The sequence below is a fragment of the Zootoca vivipara genome, chromosome 6 (assembly GCF_965207765.1).
Source record: "Zootoca vivipara chromosome 6, rZooViv2.hap1.1, whole genome shotgun sequence".
NCBI classification, from domain to species: Eukaryota; Metazoa; Chordata; class Lepidosauria; order Squamata; family Lacertidae; genus Zootoca; species Zootoca vivipara.
This window is the reverse complement of record NC_142589.1, coordinates 40,280,498-40,297,803: the sequence shown is the minus strand read 5'-3', so window position 1 is coordinate 40,297,803 and position 17,306 is coordinate 40,280,498. Positions and strand designations below refer to the sequence as shown.

Genomic DNA, 17,306 nt, shown 5'->3' with positions numbered 1-17,306 from the left:
TCAAGCTGCCTATAACATTCTTACTCATCAAGGGGGTCTGATGAAAAGAGGGTTCAGAGGGGGAAGAGTCTGGGATGCACTTTGGGAATATTAGCCTCAGGCCTTTATAGTCTCACAAAGGGGGACAACTTACAGACATTACGCAGAGCTTCACATCCTCCAAAATGTGGCAAACCAGTACTTCTGCCTTTATGGGGCTGAACAGTTGCCCCAAAGTCCCTTCATGCTGATGCCTCCTTGGGCCCTGGAAAGATCCCCCGTTTGTTTTACTCCCATGGGGAGCCCAGAAAGTGAGTTGGGGGACAGATCTCAAAGCATACACAGCAGGCACACCATCCCGAAATATCTCCGAGTCTAGCGGAAGAAAAGTGAGAGGTAAAGAGAGCTCCAGCCTTTCTCCATGTAGGGACAACTTATCAAGAAAAGGGGGGAAAGATTCAGGGGTGGAGGATCTTATATTTTCCCCAGCAAAGGACGACGGAGCGTCCCCAACCCCTACACCTTCTCAAACCATGTAGGAAAAGGGTGAGGAGGAGGAAGCAGCAGGGACCCCGTCTCGCCCACTTTTCCTCAGGGTGCCCCATGCGCCCAAGACTGTCTCAAAAAGCCAACCTTTAGCAGAAAAGGGGGGGGGGGTAAGCCGTTCGCCGCCAGCGCGCCCTCCCCCAGCGCCTTGCACTTACATGGCTGCTAGTTGAGTCCCCGTCGGTCATCCGCCCCGTCCGTATCCGGACGCCGCTCCGCAGCTTGCCTGGCCAGCCACCCACCCGAGGCGCACGGCAACAAGACGGGGAGGAGGAGCCGGCGCGGGACGAAGCGACGGGCCGAGCGCGGGGAGGCGGGGCGCAGCGTCTCCCACCGGGAAAGCGGGAGGAACAAGAGGAGGAGGAGGAGGAGGAGAGAGAACTTCGCTTGGAGGGCGGCGTTTCCCCTCGCTATAACGCCGAGCGGGGAACTCGGCGGCGCCGGAGCCACCCGACCAGCACTTCCCCTTACAGTCATCAATCATCCTTCCAGACGTTACGCCCGTAGGGGGCGGGGACGTGCCTGTTGGGGTTAACGCTTCCAAAAGTTATGTCGAGCGTTTTAGCGCGGGGGGGGGGGCAGCGGAAGTGAACATTTCCCTCCCCCCACCCCCCCACCCCCACCCCGTGCAGGCATAACATCTGCACAAGGCTCATCATATAAGTGCTTTCGCTATTTGAATATATAAAGCTCATTTCTTCTCCTTTGCTAGAATTGCTAGAATTCTGCCTGCTCGCATCAGCAACATTCACACGTGCACACAGACGTACGCCTTTAGAGCTAACGCGTCAAAGCATCCATTTGTTTTGCTATCCTAAGAAAAAGAGCTGATGGAGCCACCGCGGTGACGTCTCCTTCTGTTGTCATATTTTAATTGTAAGTTCACCGGTTGATCAGCTTTGTATTGTTTTTCCTCTGCATTTTGTTGACTGCGAGTAGCTTTGAGGTCCATTGCGGAAATACTGCCATAAAATATTCGGCTCAGGACCCTTGGAAGGGACCAGTGAGGCCACATACTCCACCCCTGCTCAGTGCAGGAGCTGCAATGCAAGATGCAACTACAACACCTTTGACGGTAGGCCACCCAGCTTCCGCTTAAATGCCACCAGCGTAGCAGAGCCCACCACTTCTTGAAGCAATCCCTTGTACTGCCAGGAAGCTTATAGGCCTCCTCTTAAGTTTCTCCCTAACGTTTAGCTTAAATCTGCTTCCCTGCAATTTCTACCCATTAGTTTTAGCCCTGATTTCTGGAGTGACATCCTCAGCATGACAGCTTTTCCAATATATTTGAGAACTGATATGTTATTATGTAATTATTGATGGACAATATATTTTTAAGCATAGCAATCATACAAATGCTCAAGCCCAGGGGTCGGCAACCTAAGGCCCATGGGCCACAATCAGCCTACGGGGGTTGTTTAACCAGCCCACGAGCTGCCCCTGAACCGAGCCGTCCGCTTGGTGAGTCCCCATGTGCAGCACGGCACGGGGACTCACTTCTGCAGTGCTGAAAACCGAGCCGTCCGCTTGGTGAGTCCCCATGTGCAGCACGGCACGGGGACTCACTTCTGCAGTGCTGAAAATCGTGGACGCACGCACGCGATCCGGCCCACAGAGGGATTTCCGCTGGAGTGAACCAGCCCAGGCGAGGGAAACCTTGCCGACCCCTGCTCAAGACGCTTCATATGGAAAAAACCTGCAACATGCAGTATGTCAAAAATGTTGCCAACCAAGGTCAGGACTGAGATTTGGCCCCTACTCCCTCCATTTAATTCAGGCACAGAAGACCCCCTTACAGCTGGCAAACTTTTTAATGTTCACATCCGGAATATAATTGCCTTGCAATCCCTGTGCCCTGCCAAGCCTGGAAAGCTGTGGCACCTTTGAGGGCCAGAGCTTCACACAGGCTCCTGCTTGTCATGGGTTTTCCCCTATGAGGGATAAATACACACCTCTCTCATCCTTGCTACACGTTTCTATTTACAGAACAAGTCTCCAAGGGTTTGGGCTTTGTTGTTCTTGCAGCTCTTTGCTGCTGCAGTTTCCATGCTTCCACCCTCCTCCAACCAGCAGATCTCCCACACATTGAGGGGGGGGGGAGGAGCTGCTCCCATTGGACAACAGCCCAGTAGGAGCTTGGCTTGATTAGCTGGTTATGGTGTCAGTATTTCATTTTGATTGACGGCAGATGTCCAGCATTTGAGCCAAGCTGCAAAGCACGTTGCTACAGCGCTGGAGCACAAAGAGAGACATTGTGAGCATCTTGAGTTGATAATTCCTATGAAACTCATGCCCTGGCTATATAGATCAAGAATATGGTCTTTCTTTGGAGTGGGCTGAGAACCCAAGAAAGGCCACCCCGGTCTACACCCACATGTGCTTTCCCATATTAACTCATTGCAAGTCACAGCAAACAAAGAAGATGATCCCTCAAAGGGCAGCTGAGAGAGGTGGAAAGGATGAACAATAAAACTGCCAATATCAAAATGCCATTATATAAATCTATGGTGGGACCACGCTTGCCACATTCGGAGGCAGTATGCTTCTGGATACCAGTTGCCAGGAATCACATGTGCAGAGGAACACAGGTATTAATTGTAGACTTCCAATAGGCACTGCAAAAACAAGAGCCGTGACAATTTTTGTCCCAGGCTTCTTAGATTTGTCTACCCATGTACTATCTGAAACAAAATAGGTGCATTGGTTGACAGGTGTGATTCCCCCCCCCCCACTATTAAGTGTATTAGGAGCTGTACTTCTGAATTTGTCTAATTCTTTTTTAAAAAGTCATCTAAACTGGTGGCAATCATCACATTTTGCAGTAGTAAATAAGCAAGCATGCAAGCACAGTGGTTGAAAGGAATTGCTGCTAATCATGACGACCGTACATTTTTCCAGTATCAGACACAGTACTACTCTTGGTACCAGTCACTGGGATCCAGCAGAAGAGGGCTCTTCTACTCACATTATTGTGTTTGGGAACTGATTGCTGGACTTTAGTCTGATCTTGCAGGACTCTTACTTTCTTAACACAGTCAGTCAGTCAATACTAGTTGCTAGCCTCTTTTTGTGCTTAGTTTTGTTTTCATGCAGGCTGTAGGCTAGCTGGCTGTTACTCCTCCCGGAAAGCAGACATTCTTTCAGCAGGGAGGACTCTTTCTGCCCACACTGTCAAACACACGCTGCTCTTGTTGTGTCCCCTTTGTATCCTCCAGCTCCTTTATAATCCCCATTCCTGCAATAGGATGAGTCATGTTAGCTTTCTTGCTCTCTGTGGTCATTTTAATGCTCAGTAAGCATCCAGGAGACAAGAGATTTATACATCTATTAAATAAGCTTCCAAGGAGGAAAAATATAAAACTCACTGCAAAATGCTACATTTCATAATTTCTCATAATTATTGTGTAATTCATGATACTCTATCAAAACCTATCAAGGCTGATTCTTCTCACTCTCAGTGTTTCCATCAACATAGTTTAGATACCAATTTAACTTAAATACAACACATGGGCACATTGCATTCAGTTCAATTAGAATACTAGATAGATGACTATACATACCGTATAATGCAAATACTACCATGCCTGTCTAACTGTGTATTTGAAATTAGTGGGACTGATTCATTTGGGGGGGGGGGGCTAGGACTGGGTTGTAACATTCATCAGTTCCCAGACATAATTGCAAGATCTTGCAAGACCACCTGTGTTTGTTGATAAAATTTCAGCAAGAGGCAAACATGGTAGATGTCTTAAGAGATTAACTCATATTCTTTCCAACTTATCTGCAAGTGAGGTCAATGCAGTTCCAGAGCATTTCCCCTCAAGTATACCCAGATTGTTCTTTGGAGTGGAGAGGCTAGGTTTCTTGAGTGCACTTTCTTTAGAGGATCTCTCTGAAATCTACTGAATCTAAGATACTGTCAAAAATGCATGACCTAGCTGTATCGTGTGTTCAAGGTGTAGGCCGCATACAAACTATATTTAAAGCACATTTTCCCCAAAACATCATGGGAACTGTAGTTTACCCCTCACAACACCCTTAAACAACAGTTCCCAGGATGCTTTGGAGAAACTAATGTGTTAAAAGCATGTATTGTGTGCACGCGGCTTTAGTTGCAAGAAGAAGAATCAAGCCCCAAACTGTGCATGTTACCAACCCTTGGAAGTCTCACTCAGCCTTAAATTGGCAGCTTGAACTTCCTTGGTAAAAGAGGAAACATACTTTGCACATCATAGACAATTTTCTTTGCTACTATACCTTGCCACATTGCACTGAAGACAATACCAACAATTATGGTAGGATTACTACAATGTTGTCTTCCCTCATCCGAGTTTCTCAAGTTTCCTGTCTTCTCAAGCTCTGCCCTGTTACTGCTGGACCACATTCCTAGGTTCTGCCTAAGCATCAGATTTTTTTCTTTTTAAATAGTTGACTGGCCCATGGCATCTCAGGTATCTACCCCATGACACCACTAAATGCTATCCCATGTGTCAGGTAGAATGGCTACTTATCCATAAAAACTTTTTTTTAAAAAAGACAAAAGACTGCCTGGATTTACATGTGCTGGTTTACATGTATTATTGCAAATTTAGAAATAATTACTAAAATAAATACATCTCACCATAGGAAGGAAGACTGGCCATCTGTCATGGATGCTTTAGCTGAGATTGCTGCATTGGAGGGGGTTGGGCTAGATGAGCCTTGGGTCCCTTCCAACTCTACGATTCTGTAATTCTATTATTCTACTGATCAGGAGATGTGTATGTCTGCTTAGTGTGTTGTCCATGTGTTGTTAATGGGCAGTTTCAAGGCCTCTGTTGTCCAGGATTTTCTTTGCAGTGGACTTGGACTAATCAGCCCTTCAAACCAAGGACTGCTCTCTTTGAAGTTGGAACACATGGCTACCTAAACCTCGGGCTTTAGAATTCCAGAGATCTGTCAAACCTTAACATTGCATTGTGGACATGAGAACTTCACTGCAGTTACTGTAGTCATAGATCCAACCAGCTGCCCCTCCAGATCTACGGAGTGTTTATAATAGTGATAATATTCAGAAGAAGTAGAGAGAAACATGCCCATTTCGGTGAATGAGTGGTTCAGGAGGTTGCCTGTATTGCATGTGTTGGCTAGCTAGGTTATTCCTCCAGCAATGTCTCTTCTTTGAACTCCGTTATAAGCACTTGGCAGCTGAAGCATTGGGATTGCAGCTGTTCCCTAAGGCAGGGAGCTTCAGAAGGAGCAAGGACACTGTGCAGAGAAATGTTCCATCAATAAACAAGACTCTGTCAGGAAGTCATGCTAGAACAACACAAGACCAATTTATCTAGAAAGAAGACTATGCATCACTGAACATTCAGAGACACACTCACAGGCCTATCTCCTCAGCCCTTTTGCTGGCCATAGTAGTTGCTCTCTCTCACTATCTCCCCGCTGTGACAGAAACAGGTGGGCCCACTGGCTCTGCCAGCAGTTCATTAGCCAGCGAGTATATCACTTTGTGTATTCAGAAGTTCAGCCTTGTGCTTCGGGTGTGGTGCATGTCAGTGGTGCCATCAGGGCAGGACTTTGGGGCAGAAGTCCAGAGCTCCACTCAACAAAACAAAACCTTGCAAAAACATGAAGTATGCAAGCTAATGTGGTTTGGTCCAAGTACTGCTGAAATACTGGCAGGGAGGAGGCAGAAACACAGGCCTTCTTTGGCTCATATCACCTGGTGCACTTCAGAGCCCAGCTGGGATGAACTAACTACGTGTGGAATGCATTATATGCTAGGCCAGGCAGCTTCCAGGAGACAAAACCCAACACATTTTGGTGCCCAGCAGCTTTTGGCATGAGCAATATCGTAGAAGAGAAAACATATGAGATTTATGAAAGCTGGATAACAGCTGGACAGATGGGCAGCTTCCTGTAATAGAAGGAAGCACAGCCAAGAGGAATGAGACTGAGCAACAGGGACAGGAATTGAGGTGATGGGCAAAAACTAGAATGGGAAATTATGCAATACTAAAGAAGAATCACCAAAAGAAGACTACAGAAGAGGACAGAGATTTGCATAAGAGGTACATTTGCTAATTCATAGATGGAAATTTAGAAATAGTTTGTTGTTGTTGTTTAGTCGTCTTCGACTCTTCGTGACCCCATGGACCAGAGCACGCCAGACACTCCTGTCTTCCACTGCCTCCCGTAGTTTGGTTAAACACATTTTAGTAGCTTCGAGAACACTGTCCAACCATCTCGTCCTCTGTCGTCCCCTTCTCCTGGTGCCCTCGATCTTTCCCAACATCAGGGTCTTTTCCAGGGAGTCTTCTCTTCTCATGAGGTGGCCAAAGTATTGGAGCCTCAGCTTCAGGATCTGTCCTTCCAGTGAGCACTCAGAGCTGATTTCCTTAAGAATGGATAGGTTTGATCTTCTTGCAGTCCATGGGACTCTCAAGAGTCTCCTCCTGCACCATAATTCAAAAGCATCAATTCTTCAGCGATGAGCCTTCTTTATGGTCCAGCTTTCACTTCCATACATCACTGGGAAAACCATAGGTTTAACTATAAGGACTTTTGTCGGCAAGGCGATGGCTCTGCTTTTTAAAATGCTGTCTAGGTTTGTCATTGCATTTCTCCCAAGAAGCAGGCGTCTTTTAATTTCGTGACTGCTGTCACCATCTGCAGTGATCATAGAGCCCAAGAAAGTAAAATCTCACACTGCCTTCATTTCTTCCCCTTCTATTTGCTAGGAGGTGATGGGAACAGTGGCCAAGATCTTAGTTATTTTGAGGTTGAGCTTCAGACCATATTTTGCGCTCTCCTCTTTCACCCTCTTTAAGAGGTTCTTTAATTCCTCCTCACTTTCTGCCATCAAAGTTGTATCATCTTCATATTTCTTCTAGCAGTCTTAATTCCGGTTTGGGATTCATCCAGTCCAGCCTTTCACATGATGAATTCTGCAGATAAGTTAAGTAAGCAGGGAGACAATATGCAGCCTTGTCATAATCCTTTCCCAATTTTGAACCAATCAGTTGTTCCATATCCCAACTGTTCCATATCTAACTGTAGCTTCTTGCCCCACATAGAGATTTCTCAGGAGACAGCTGAGGTGATCAGACACTCCCATTTCTTTAAGAACTTGCCATAGTTTGCTGTGGTCGACACAGTGAAAGCCTTTTGTGTAGTCTAAACATCCCCAAACTTCGGCCCTCCAGATGTTTTGGACTACAATCCCCATCTTCCCCGACCACCTGTCCTGTTAGCTAGGGATTATGGGAGTTGTAGGCCAAAACATCTGGAGGGCCGCAGTTTGGGGATGCCTGGGTAGGCAATGAAGCAGAAGTAGATGTTTTTCTGGAACTCTCTAGCTTTCTCCATACTCCAGCACATGTTTGCAATTTGGTCTCTGGTTCCTCTGCCCCTTCGAAATCCAGCTTGCACTTCTGGGAGTTCTTCGTCCACATACTGCTTAAGCCTGCCTTATAGAATTTTAAGCATAACCTTGCTAGCATGTGAAATGAGCGCAATTGTGCGGTAGTTGGAGCATTCTCCGGCACTGCCCTTCTAGGGTTCTTATATTTAAACTGGACTTGGACTGAAGAGCAAGCTTTTGCGTTCTCCAGAACTCTTCAACAGGCTAGGTGGAGGAGAGGAAAGTCGGCTAATATTGGAACCATGGAGTCTGTGACTAATAGCAGACTCCATGGGCGGGATTTAAAGTTAGTGATACTTAGAGTAGACCTACCAAACTCAGTAGACTGAAGTAACTTGTCAATTTATTTCTCTGGGTCTCTCTATCACCCCATGGCACCCACATCAGACAATTTCATTCCTTACCCCATCCAATCTTTGGATTGTTTAGCAAAACCCCCAAAATATCTGCAGAATTCTTTTAACACCTGCAGACTATTTTTGTAATGTTTTGATTGGTATGTGGATTTTGGAATGAAAATAAATGACTGCCATCACATTTTGTTTGTTGAGCTTTAATTGCACAAACCTAAATTTCTGGTACGCACATGAATCGCTCCTGCAAAATATAATGACAGTCTGGAGGCACCCAGGAACAGTTGAGTGAATAAAAGCAGCCGCCCTTTCCTGAGGAAACCACCACCAGACTGGTCTGTGCAGTGTTATTGCTGCCATCTGGTGCTCAATAACAGTACCACTCAGGATGAAATAGATTTCACAAAACCAACTAAGACGGGAAAAATGGTTTGGGTTGATTTTCCTCTGGGTTTGATCTCAAGGGCTTGCCGATCAGAAGGTCGGCGGTTCGAATCCCCTCCCGTTGCTTGGTCCCAGCTCCTGCCAACCTAGCAGTTTGAAAGCACGTCAAAGTGCAAGTTTATAAATACAGCGGGAAGGTAAACGGCATTTCTGTGTGCTGCTCTGGTTCGCCAGAGGCGGCTTTATCATGCTGGCCACATGACCTGGAAGCTGTACGCCGGCTCCCTTGGCCAATAATGCGAGATGAGTGCCGCAACCCCAGAGTCGGTCACGACTGGACCTAATGGTCAGGGGTCCCTTTATCTTTACCTTGATCTCACTTGCTTCCCTCACGGAATGCAATTGTTAATTTACACCTGTCAGTTCAAGCCACTTTGCACTTGTCTCAAGTATCTTTGTTACATTAGTCATAGTCCTTCAGTGGAAAAGCAACCACATGAACCCACCTAATAATACAAGACAAATCACAAACCAAATAAAACAAAGTTATACCTTTTTCACATTTCTGCTCCCAAAGAGATAGTCATGTTAGTCTGTTGCAACCAAAAGAACAAATAGTTATTGCTGTGGCACCTTAAAGGCAAAGGCAACTAGTTTTTTACTCAAGAGTTAATAATGCCCATTGCTTTTCAATGGGTCTACTCCAAGTATGACTAAGGTTGGATACAACCCAAAGAGACTGAGGCTGCGTACATATTACCATTTACTCTGGCTCTGGTGCACTCCCACCGCTTGCGTCTGAAACCAAGTACCCATGACGTTAGCCATAATCCACAATAGTTTGAGAAATACCCTCTTTGGATGTATTTCCCCTCAAACCAGTTTCCAACTGATTTGGAAATTCAAGACAGAAATAAGTTGAGGCGCATACCATTCAGACAGCTGTGGTGCAGCATGCACAGGCGAAAGTGCATGCACAGATGACACAGCTGCCTTGAATAGGAGTTTGGGTTTTTTGTTTTGCAGGCACAGGGAAACAAATCAGGTAATGTGCATCGGACGACGACATCCCTACTCTTAAGAAGTTTCTACAACTCCTCAGATTCTTCTATCTATATAATTACATTGTGAGAATTAGCTGATCTTAGTGAATAACAGGAAGCAAGGACCCCATTGTTTCTCTGCAGCATTGTATGTTTGCTTTCATACATCCAAAGCTGACCACAGTTAGACACATGATATTGGATTAGATGCTCCTTGGTCCAGTGCTACCAGGCTTTTTCTATGCTTGAAACAAAAATAAAAGTTGGGGGGAACCAAAAGCGCTTTTAGTTTAACTCTCTAGAACAGAGGTAGTCAAAACAGTACTCTCCAAATTTCTGGACTACAACTCCCACCAACCTCAGGGAGCAGAACCAATGATAGAGAATGATGGGAGCTGTAGCCCAAAACATCTGGAAGGCACCACATTGGCTATCCCTGCTCTAGAACATAAGAAAATGCCTTATACATCAGTCAAGATCAGTACCATCTGCACTTACTATCTGCAGCTCTTGGGGGTCTCAGAGAACATTATTTCCTAGATCTCACTGGAGATTACAGAGAATAAACTTGGGACCTGCTGCAGGCAAAGCATGTGCTGTACCACAGAGCTACATCTCTTTCTTATAACTAATATGGCAGAAACAGTTAGCAGTCCACCAGCTCTACAAAAAAGAATTCAGAACATAATGTTCCATCAGAAGCAGAGAACAGACTGGCCATGACAGAAAGATACACAAGCAGCAAATAGTTCAAGGAATCTCATGTGAGCAAACAAAGCATCATGCTGAAAGGAAGAACAGAGACAATCAACAGGTCCCAACACGTAAGGAGAGGAAATTTACAGTATGTAGCTCTGAAGTCTTATTGTCAGGCAGAAGTAGTCAGACTCGTGGGGTGGGGGGGGGGGGAAGATAGCCCAGCTTACCACATACCCCTTCCCACTAGGTCCCATATTCCAGGAGAAAGAAACCTTTCTCAATCTCAGAGCTGCATTTGTACCTGGATGTGGAGTAGGGGGGTGGGCTTCCTAGGTCCATATGCCAGTGGTGGGTATGGCCTGAGGCATTCACAGGTAGAGCAGCTGCAATGACTCTTACCTTTCTATGATAAAATGCTTCCACACACACCTCTCTCTATCCAGGTATGCATGATGTATTATCACAGGACACCTTCAGGTAAAAGGACCCAAGGAGGATGCAGAGAACAGCTAGAAAGATGTATGGCCTGGGGAGATTTCCAAGACTCTTCCAGGCAGCCTGAGATTCCCCATCCTTACCCTATTCCCTCCTATTTGCTTCTCCAAAATTCTCCCCCTCCTTCCTCCATCCACCCCAGCCTGCTTATAAACCACCTGGAAGAGTCTGGAAACTCAACTGCAGGCTATTCAAACTGATTGCTAGTCATCAGGTTACTCACAAGTAAGCAGTTGGCCTAACTGTTTTTAAGAGTTGTTTTAATAGTTGCTATTCTTGTGCTTCTCTAGACACAGATTATTATGAAGAATATGAAGAAGAAATAAATTTAACAAACCCATCCAAGCTAAGAATAAAATTGACCCATCCAAGCTAAGAATAAAATTGCTTCCTTACTCCAATATATATATATCTCCCCAAACATATTTTATTTATTTATTTAGACCGTTTCAACTCAATGCCAACCTTCATCCTTAGATTCCTGTCAGTTTACAAACTGCCATTTTATTGCCACTTTACAGTACATGCAACATGCAAGAGCAAAGGAATTCCATAGCTAAGATCCCACTGGAGAAAAAGCCCTATTCAAGGTCACCACTACACATTGAGCAACACTAAATGGACAACAAAAGCCTTGCCTGAAGACATTGAGGCATTTGGGGGGGGGTTGATATAAGAATATGTCCATCCTATGTGCTAAAATACTAGATAGCTGCATCTCTTCTGCTTATTCTGGCTATTTGAAGGCTTTGTAATTGCCATCAATGGCTGAAAGAAGACAATCCGTTTTCGCCCAAAGATAGCTGGTGGCACTAAGCTATTCAGGCACAGTTTGTTTTTCCAACAGGAGGCAACAGGAAAGTATCCAGGACATGGGGTGGGGTGGTGATGGAGCAGGAGCCAAAAAGAGATATTTTGGTTTTGGAAGAGCATAAGAACAACATGCAAGCAGGAGGAACTGCCACCTCATTGATCAAATAGGTGGCCAGTATATGGTAAAAGAGAGAGTGATTAGTTTCACTGCCTTTTGCTTGTTAACTAGAGTCTTTGCTCTAGACCAGGCATGTCCCAACTTCCAAGAGACTGAGATCTACTCCCACTTAAAAAAAAAACTGGCAGTGATCTACTGATTGGATTGACCAAAGTTGTTGAGTTTGTTGTGTTTTATGATGGGCGTTAAGCCGAATAAACATCTTTGCTCTTTGTTGAGTTTTTTTGGGAGTCAGAGTTGTTGAGCTTTTTTGGGGGGGGGGGGAGCAGGATCATGCGATCGATTGCGACCAACCTGTTGGTCATGCCTGCTCTAGACCAAAACCTTGTGGTGTGTAGACAGAGCTACATTAGTCCCCAGTTTGAGGCTGCACATACACCATCATTACCACAAAGAATCCTGGGAACTGTAGTTTGTGGAGTGTGATGGAAACTACAGGTCTGATAGTGTAACCTACAGTTTCCGGGATTCTTTGGAAAGAAAGACCCCTAGCTGCCTTTCCGTGTAGGAACTATAATACAGGGGAGCTACATCCTGGATTGTGAGGAAGAGAATAGGTTTCTTCTTTTCCCCTTCATGGCGCATATCTGATTTTCCCTCTGGGAACTGGGCATGCTCAGTGGCCACGGAATGCTAGCTGTCAATCAGTGTAATGGTGGGAAAATGCAGAATGGAGAGGGAAAGGGAGTGGAGTATGCAAAAGACAAGCACTCAGTCCTGCAATGCACATTCCACTTACTATAAGCCATTAATGGCTTTTGCAGGCCAATTCCCTTCCCTTTGTTTCCCCCCACAACCTCCAATTTCATCCTCCCCACTCAGCTGACGTGTCAGCATTTGTATGTTTCAGTGTAGCTTGGTAGTCCCTTGAGGATGTAAGAAACGACTACCATACATGTGAGTGGCCCTGTTTTGCTTCAGGTTGGTGGGAGTGGACACTTTAGCACCAGGGTTTGCTATCATCATCATCTTGCTATTGGTATTTGCTTTTGTCTCCCATTTGCAACTGCTGTTCCTCCTTTTAATTTGGCAGCAGTTTTTTTTAAAAAACAACAACACCAGCCTGCCTTTATTGCTGTTTTATTTTTTAAAAATTGTGCTGGGTGCGTATTTCATTTCATTCCATTCCACATATTTATACATTTTTTGTCAATCTGCTTCATGTTTCATTTGATAAAAGATGGGAAATAAACAAGTAGATAACAATTTGTTATTAGCTGGGATTTTGCTGTGGGTGGCTCAAGGGGCCTGAGCCCTGGATAGTTTGCACTGAGCCCCAAACTTTGGTAATAGGAGGCTGGGCATTCTGCAAAGTGCAGTGCTGGTGAGACCCCAGTCACCATAACATATGCCAATTTGTGCCATGGGTCTGTAGCCCAGCTCCTGCTAAGTAACTTGCACTGCCCCTGTTATTAATTAATTAATTATCATTTATTTATTTATTGCATTTCTATATCCCACTTTTCCTCCAAGGAGCTCAAGGAGGCAGACATGGTTCTCCATCTCACCTTTTTATCCTCACAACAACCCTGTGAAGGAGGTTAGGCTGGGAGTGAGTGATTGGCCAAAGGTCACCCAGTAAGCTTCATGGCTAAGTGGGGATTTGAACCCTGGTCTCCCAGGTCTTAATCCAACACACTAACAGCTACAGTGCTTTTCTACATTAAATTATGATTAATTTGAGTCAGGTCTCATGAGATATTAGCCGGATGAGTGCCAAGGTTCAGGCTTGTAAGTCAGGGGTTGCCAAAGTGTTGTATGTAGATGCACATGTGCCTACAGAGGACTTCCTGGCTTTCCTCCTCCTTGCTGAAATGAGGCTTGAGATAAACATTCTGTCGTAGCCTATATAATAAGTTACAGTGTTCTTGGTTGCCGTGTGTGTGTTTTGCAAATTATGCCCGTGGACCCAATAAGGCTGCTGCTAACCCTCCTCACAAATTAAGAACCAGGCAACTCTGATCATGTGCAATGTTTCTTTCCTGCAGTGCACTTTTTTCAGGGCTTGGATCTCACACAAGAGCACGGCCCTGAAAAAAAGCGCATCTTTGTGGGGCCACAATCTCACGTGGGTCACATGACTTGCGCAGAAGGATGTCCCCGAAAGAAGCACATCTTGGTTTCTCGCCTCGGCATGTTAGAAAGTATGCATTTCGAAGGTCACAGGTTCCCCACCCCAGCTCTACATGTTTAGGATTATCATGCAAAAATTGCCATATAATCAAGGCCAGTAGGAGCATGAGCATCTACAGCAGGCATCCCCAAATTGCGGCCCTCCAGATCTTTTGGCCTACAACTCCTATGATCCCTAGCTAACAGGACCAGTGGTCGGGGAAGATGGGAATTGTAGTCCAAAACATCTGGAGGGCCGAAGTTTGGGGGTGCCTGATCTACAGTATCATGTTAGAAACTAGTAATTGCTTATTCACTTGGATTTTATTTTTTAACCTAATCCTGTCCCCAGAGCTGCAGGCATATAACAATATATTAAAAACACACATACAGCACCCTTTTCAATCGGAATGGAAACAGGCCAAACCCATCTAGAGTCAATCAAAAGCACAAGTGTGCGACATACTTTTGGAGAAGAAACAATGGCATATCAAGCTGCAATCTGAGAGCATCTCAACCCTCACAGGATCAATTCCCCTTGGGCAAAATGTACTCTTAAACCAACAGAACAAGTAGCCCGTCATATTAGGCTAATGGATTTAGGTTTATTCTGTTTTCATGTTGACATAGGATGTACCACTGCATGAACTCTTAACAGCCACTCCCTCCCTAAATGCCTGGCTATGTGTCTGCTATTCTTTCTAGTGTGTTTGAAATCATGTGCATGTCAGGAAAGCAAGTGAAGTGGGAATGTCTTATCTCACTTTTCCTCTGCGCAGCTGGGCAGTGTAGAGTTAACTTTTGGGAGAGCAAGGAATTTGTTTTTTTGCTGAGGCACTTCCTCTCAGCTAACAATAATAAAAAACCCAGAAGGAGGGATACACGTGGGATCTGTGCAGCAGATAGAGGCCGGGTGACCCAGTCCAGGCCAAGAGGAAGCCTTCTGCATTATCTGCTGTTCCCATTTGGTCTCCTTGGCAAACTCTCAATTTGCAGCGGCTGCAGAAATCAAGATGTGCTTCCTTCCAAACAAGGCCAACACTCCCCAAGGCTTGTATCTGCCATGGCAACCATCCCCTGCCCCCCCCGACACACACACACACACTCACTCACTCATGCACTCAATATACACATAACACATGCAATGCTATACTGGAGGCCAGATGGACACAAGTTCACACACGCTTGCATTCAATTCACAGAAAAGCCGTTTCTAAAGTTATACTCTTCCCTGCAACTGGGGTGGTCCTCCAGACAACAGAACTTGACTAGATGGAGCAGAGTTCAAGAGCCCTATGTGTTCATACCCAGGAGCAACCTTGGCAATCAAGTGTTCTCCCATATGCCCTAAGATTTGACAAAGGAAAAATGGGCACTGGTTTTATGTAATTAGGGAAGGCCAGCATGGGTTCTTACATGAAGGATAGTCAGAGGGTTCAAAATAAAACAGCAGAAAATAATTTTGAGGTGCTGAATTTTGTGTCTTTTCCAGGGGGGGGGGAAGAGTTTGTTGCAGTTCAGATATTTGTGATGCAATTAACAAACCAGTCTATAGGACTGCTGTGGTGACCCAGCAAAGCATTATTAAACATATTCACAGTAATACATATTTTTACACAAGCCATTATATTAAATTCCCCACTTCAATTAGTTCGCAAATTGGTACACACTGGGAAAGTTGTGAAGTCGGGCTCCCAAACTTCAAACAGCAAGATAACCACAACGGCTATGAGAGATATATATATACCACAGTAAAAATCAAAAAGTAAAAAATATACACCAACCACCTGTACAGATGAGGAAAAATAAACAGGTACTAGGCCCTTAAATAAACATCACTCTCATATACGTACATGAAGAAAATGCCCCGCAGATAGCAACATTATGAACCCCAAACTATGGCATTAGATTTAGGATGGGTTCAAAAATCTGTTCCACAATTGTTCCAGAGCAATTCTGTTGTACTTCTCACTGTGCTCTTTAAGCTTCACTCCTATGAATACCGAGATGAAGATCCATTTGGGTGGCCCATGCCCCTGTGGTATAGGGCCTATTCTTTAGCATTCCCCTTTTTAGTGAGGTTTAATGACTTATGGTTGGCACCTTCAAATCACAAACTGTACTCACCAATCCCAGAGGTTCAACCCAGAGGCTAGAAATCTAGTATAATCCTGAGTTCAGTCAGACCTTGATCAGCTGCCTTGTCTGGCCATCCGGAGCTCTTCCCTGAGCTGGGTGTGTTAGCTAAGAATTCCCTTCCCCTGATTAAGCTGGGCAGGCTCAAAGAGTTTCCTTGCTCTCTGCATACTTATGACCTGCCTCTCACTTGGTGCTCCACCTCCCACATAGCGGCTTCGGCTTTGACCCTGTTAATATCAAAGGGACATTTCCTGTCAGGACTGCGTAGAGTATGCCACATTTTAAATAATCCTTTTCTGTTCTCCTACATAAGCACATGTCCACTCCTAATACTTTGTTTCAGACTGCCCACTGCAAAGCACATCACACATATAGGAGCACCCATATTGATAAGGAAAAATAAGACTTGCAGAGTGGATTGCAGAGTGGATGTGATATGCTTTCCCCTGGAGTCACTTGAAGGACATAACCTCCAAGCTGTGTTGGGAGAGAGCTGGTTCATCAAGGAGCCACAATATAGTTGACTGTGGCAGCCATGTTTGCTGCTCACATGTTCTGTACTCTCTCCTTCCTGCCACCATGGTCAGGGGCGGAGCAAGGTGGGTGGAGTGGATGCGGTCCGCCCCGGGTGTCACCTCCGAGGGGAGGTGGCAAAATGCTGTGCAGCACTCAACCTCTGCAAGAGACGCTGTGGCTTTGGCGCGTGCAGGACTCTGGCTCCTCCCCCCCAATATATGAAATAAAGTCAAACCATTTTTGCAGGCAAAAAAAACCAAAATCAATGTGGGGAGGGGTGACAAGATTTTTTTTGCACCGGGTACCACCTGACCTTGCTACGCCACTGACCATGGTTACAACCTTGCTCACTGGTATGTGGCTGGGAGAATACTGCCTGAAGTGATTGGACACAAGGAGGAAAGGCAAGGATAAGGACTCAGCTCATGCCATCCCAGTGCCTCTTTTGATCTGACAATTAAAACTGCCTCATCTCTTCCTCCCTCCCCCGCCCCCATACATACACACACCACACACTTATATGTACCGGTACATGTACATACATTCAGACACATTTTACAACAAAGTTAGCTTGGTCCAAAATGTTGCAGTAAAGACACAGGCCTAGGTCAGAGCTTTGTGAGTGTCATCTGAGGGAA

The 17,306-nt window shown here is 45.4% G+C and overlaps 1 protein-coding gene across 6 annotated transcripts in view; it reads right to left on the bottom strand.

Annotated features, from left to right (window-relative positions):
• RIPOR1 (RHO family interacting cell polarization regulator 1) overlaps nucleotides 1-16,280 on the bottom strand; it is a 103,429-nt gene extending 87,149 nt beyond the window's left edge. For 2 of the 6 annotated variants that reach the window (XM_088671020.1, XM_035119713.3), the window contains exons 1-2: nucleotides 684-973; nucleotides 134-354 (exon numbers count right to left, since the gene is read on the bottom strand). The gene's annotated coding sequence lies outside the window, so the exon portion shown is untranslated. Of the gene's footprint in view, nucleotides 1-133; nucleotides 355-683; nucleotides 1,008-16,140 lie in introns of those variants that run through there. The other 4 variants (XM_088671019.1, XM_035119712.3, XM_088671018.1 and 1 more) reach the window with 2 other exon arrangements.
• Nucleotides 16,281-17,306: the final 1,026 nt, after the last annotated feature.